The sequence below is a fragment of the Heterodontus francisci genome, unplaced genomic scaffold (assembly GCF_036365525.1).
Source record: "Heterodontus francisci isolate sHetFra1 unplaced genomic scaffold, sHetFra1.hap1 HAP1_SCAFFOLD_84, whole genome shotgun sequence".
Lineage (NCBI taxonomy): Eukaryota > Metazoa > Chordata > Chondrichthyes > Heterodontiformes > Heterodontidae > Heterodontus > Heterodontus francisci.
Window position 1 is genome coordinate 2805684 of NW_027140330.1, and position 5148 is coordinate 2810831.

The following is a 5148-nucleotide window of genomic DNA, read 5'->3' on the forward strand; positions in this document are numbered from 1 at the left end:
TGTATGTCAAAACACTTGGTGTAAGTGTATGTCTTTGTTACTTGGTGTAATTGTCTGTCTTTGTTACTTGGTGTCAGTGTATGTCTGTGTTACTTGGTGTAAGTGTGTGTCTTTGTTACTTGGTGTAAGCGTATGTCTTTGTTACTTGGTGTCAGTGTATGTCTTTGTTACTTGGTGTCAGTGTATGTCTGTGTTACTTGGTGCAAGAGTGTGCCTGTGTTACTGGGTATCAGTGTATGTCTTTGTTACTTGGTGTCAGTGTATTTCTGTGTTACTTGGTGTCAGTGTGTTTGTATTTGTTACTGGGTGTCAGTGTGTGTCTGTGTTACTTGGTGTAAGTGTGTGTCTTACTTACTTGGTGTCCGTGTGTGTCTGTGTTACTGGGTGTCAGTGTATGTCTTTGTTACTGGGTGACAGTGTATGTCTTTGTTACTTGGTGTAAGTGTGTGTCTGTGTTACTGGGTATCAGTGTCTGTCTTTGTTACTTGGTGTAAGTGTGTGTCTGTGTTACTGGGTATCAGTGTATGTCTGTTACTTGGTGTCAGTGTATGTCTGTGTTACTTGGTGTAAGTGTGTGTCTGTGTTATTGGGTATCAGTGTATGTCTTTGTGACTTTGTATCAGTGTATGTCTTTGTGACTTGGTGTCAGTGTGTGTCCGTGTTATTGGGTATCAGTGTATGTCTTTGTTACTTGGTGTCAGTGTGTGTCTGTGTTACTGGGTATCAGTGTATGTCTTTGTTACTTGGTGTAAGTGTATGTCTTTTTTACTGGGTGTAATTGTCTGTCTTTGTTACTTGGTGTCAGTGTATGGCTGTGTTACTTGGTGTAAGTGTGTGTCTTTGTTACTTGGTGTAAGTGTATGTCTTTGTTACTTGGTGTCAGTGTATGTCTTTGTTACTTGGTGTCAGTGTGTGTCTGTGTTACCGGGCATCAGTGTATGTCTTTGTGACTTGGTATCAGTGTATGTCTTTGTGACTTGGTGTCAGTGTATGTCTTTTTTACTGGGTGTAAGTGTGTGTCTGCGTTACTGGGTATCAGTGTATGTCTTTGTTACTTGGTGTCAGTTTATGTCAAAATACTCGGTGTAAGTGGATGTCTTTGTTTCTTGGTGTAATTGTCTGTCTTTGTTACTTGGTGTCAGTGTATGTCAGTGTTACTTGGTGTAAGTGTGTGTCTTTGTTAATTGGTGTAAGTGTGCGTCTGCGTTACTGGGTATCAGTGTATGTCTTTGTTACTTGGTGTCAGTGTATGTCAAAACACTTGGTGTAAGTTTATGTCTTTGTTACTTGGTGTAATTGTCTGTCTTTGTTACTTGGTGTCAGTGTATGTCTGTGTTACTTGGTGTAAGTGTGTGTCTTTGTTACTTGGTGTAAGCGTATGTCTTTGTTACTTGGTGTCAGTGTATGTCTTTGTTACTTGGTGTCAGTGTATGTCTGTGTTACTTGGTGCAAGAGTGTGCCTGTGTTACTGGGTATCAGTGTATGTCTTTGTTACTTGGTGTCAGTGTATTTCTGTGTTACTTGGTGTCAGTGTGTTTGTATTTGTTACTGGGTGTCAGTGTGTGTCTGTGTTACTTGGTGTAAGTGTGTGTCTTACTTACTTGGTGTCCGTGTGTGTCTGTGTTACTGGGTGTCAGTGTATGTCTTTGTTACTGGGTGACAGTGTATGTCTTTGTTACTTGGTGTAAGTGTGTGTCTGTGTTACTGGGTATCAGTGTCTGTCTTTGTTACTTGGTGTAAGTGTGTGTCTGTGTTACTGGGTATCAGTGTATGTCTTTGTTACTTGGTGTCAGTGTATGTCTGTGTTACTTGGTGTAAGTGTGTGTCTGTGTTATTGGGTATCAGTGTATGTCTTTGTGACTTTGTAACAGTGTATGTCTTTGTGACTTGGTGTCAGTGTGAGTCCGTGTTATTGGGTATCAGTGTATGTCTTTGTTACTTGGTGTCAGTGTGTGTCTGTGTTACTGGGTATCAGTGTATGTCTTTGTTACTTGGTGTAAGTGTATGTCTTTTTTACTGGGTGTAATTGTCTGTCTTTGTTACTTGGTGTCAGTGTATGGCTGTGTTACTTGGTGTAAGTGTGTGTCTTTGTTACTTGGTGTAAGTGTATGTCTTTGTTACTTGGTGTCAGTGTATGTCTTTGTTACTTGGTGTCAGTGTGTGTCTGTGTTACCGGGCATCAGTGTATGTCTTTGTGACTTGGTATCAGTGTATGTCTTTGTGACTTGGTGTCAGTGTATGTCTTTTTTACTGGGTGTAAGTGTGTGTCTGCGTTACTGGGTATCAGTGTATGTCTTTGTTACTTGGTGTCAGTTTATGTCAAAATACTCGGTGTAAGTGGATGTCTTTGTTTCTTGGTGTAATTGTCTGTCTTTGTTACTTGGTGTCAGTGTATGTCAGTGTTACTTGGTGTAAGTGTGTGTCTTTGTTACTTGGTGTAAGCGTATGTCTTTGTTACTTGGTGTCAGTGTATGTCTGTGTTACTTGGTGCAAGATTGTGCCTGTGTTACTGGGTATCAGTGTATGTCTTTGTTACTGTGTGTCAGTGTATTTCTGCGTTACTTGGTGTCAGTGTGTTTGTTTGTGTTACTGGGTGTCAGTGTGTGTCTGTGTTACTTGGTGTAAGTGTGTGTCTTAGTTACTTGGTGTCCGTGTGTGTCTTTGTTACTGGGTGACAGTGTATGTCTTTGTTACTTGGTGTAAGTGTGTGTCTGTGTTACTGGGTATCAGTGTATGTCTTTGTTACTTGGTGTCAGTGTATGTCTGTGTTACTTGGTGTAAGTGTGTGTCTGTGTTATTGGTTATCAGTGTATGTCTTTGTGACTTTGTATCAGTGTATGTCTTTGTGACTTGGTGTCAGTGTGTGTCCGTGTTATTGGGTATCAGTGTATGTCTTTGTGACTTGGTATCAGTGTATGTCTTCGTTACTTGGTGTCAGTGTATGTCTGTGTTCCTTGGGGTAAGTGTGTGTCTGTGTTACAGGGTATCAGTGTATGTCTTTGGTACTTGGTATCAGTGTATGTCTTCGTTACTTGGTGTCAGTGTATGTCTGTGTTACTTGGGGTAAGTGTGTGTCTGTTTTACTGGGTATCAGTGTATGTCTTTGGTACTTGGTGTCAGTGTATGTCTGTGTTACTTGCTGTAAGTGTGTGTCTGTTTTCCAGGGTATCAGTGTATGTCTTTGTGACTTGGTGTCACTGTATGTCTTTGTTACTGGGTGTCAGTGTGTGTCTTTGTTACTTGGTGTCAGTGTATGTCTGTGTTACTTTGTGTAAGTGTGTGTCTTTGTTACTTGGTGTAGGTGTATGGCTTTGTTACTTGGTGTCAGTGTATGTCTTTGTTACTTGGTGTCAGTGTGTGTCTGTGTTATTGGGTATCAGTGTATGTCTTTGTGACTTGGTGTCAGTGTATGTCTTTGTTACGATGTGTCAGTGTGTGTCTGTGTTACTTGGTGTCCGTGTATGTATTTGTTACTGTGTATCAGTGGATCTCTGTGTTACTGGGTGTCAGTGTGTGTTTGTTTGTGTTACTGGGTGTCAGTGTGTGTCTGTGACACTAGGTGTCAGTATTTAGTTTAGTTTAGAGATACAGCACTGAAACAGGCCCCTCGGCCCACCGAGTCTGTGCCGACCATCAACCACCCATTAATGCTAATCCTACACTAATCCCGTATTTCTATCACATCCCCACCTGTCCCTATATATTTCCCTACCACCTACCTATACTAGGGGCAATTTATGATGGCCAATTAACCTATCAACCTGTAAGTCTTTGGCATGTGGGAGGAAACGGGAGCACCCGGAGGAAACTCACGCAGACAAAGGGAGAACATGCAAACTCCGCACAGGCAGTACCCAGAATCGAGCCCGGGTCCCTGGAGCTGTGAGGCTGCGGTGCTAACCACTGCTCCAATGTGCCCCCCCACCCCCCACCCCCCACCCCCAGTGTGTGCCTGTGTTACTGGGTATCAGTGTATGTCTTTGTTACTTGGTGTAAGTGTGTGTCTGTGTTACTTGGTGTAAGTGTGTGTCTGTGTTACTGGGTATCAGTGCATGTCTTTGTTACTTGGTGTGAGTGAGTGTCTGTGTTACTACGTATTAGTATATGTGTTTGTTACTTGGTGTCAGTGTATGTCTTTGTTACTTGGTGTAAGTGTGTGTCTGTGTTACTGGGTGTCAGTGTGTGTCTGTGTTACTTGGTGTAAGTGTGTGTCTTTGTTACTTGGTGTCCGTGTGTGTCTGTGTTACTGGGTGTCAGTGTATGTCTTTGTTACTGGGTGTCAGTGTATTCTTTGTTACTTGGTGTTAGTGTGTGTCTGTGTTACTGAGTATCTGTGTCTGTCTTTGTTACTTGGTGTAAGTGTGTCTCTGTGTTCTTGGGTATCAGTGTATGTCTTTGTTGCTTGGTGTCAGTGTTCGTCTGTCTTACTTGGTGTAAGTGTGTGTCTGTGTTACTGGGTGTCAGTGTGTGTCTTAGTTACTTGATGTCCGTGTGTGTCTTTGTTACTGGGTGTCAGTGTATGTCTTTGTTACTGGGTGACAGTGTGTGTCTTTGTTACTTGGTGTAAGTGTGTGTCTGTGTTACTGGGTATCAGTGTCTGTCTTTGTTACTTGGTGTAAGTGTGTGTCTGTGTTACTGGGTATCAGTGTATGTCTTTGTTACTTGGTGTCAGTGTTCGTCTGTCTTACTTGGTGTAAGTGTGTGTCTATGATACTTGGTGTAAGTGTGTGTCTTAGTTACTTGGTGTCCGTGTGTGTCTTTGTTACTGGGTGTCAGTGTATGTCTTTGTTACTGGGTGACAGTGTATGTCTTTGTTACTTGGTGTAAGTGTGTCTCTGTGTTCTTGGGTATCAGTGTATGTCTTTGTTGCTTGGTGTCAGTTTTCGTCTGTCTTACTTGGTGTAAGTGTGTGTCTGTGTTACTGGGTGTCAGTGTATGTCTTTGTGACTTGGTGTCAGTGTCTGTCTTTGTTACTGGGTGTCAGTGTGTGTCTTTGTGACTTGGTGTCAGTGTATGTCTATGTTCCTTGGTGTAAGTGTGTGTCTGTGTTATTGGGTATCAGTGTATGTCTTTGTTACTTGGTGTCAGTGCATGTCAAAATACTTGGTGTAAGTGTGTGTCTTTGTTACTTGGTGTCAGTGTATGTCT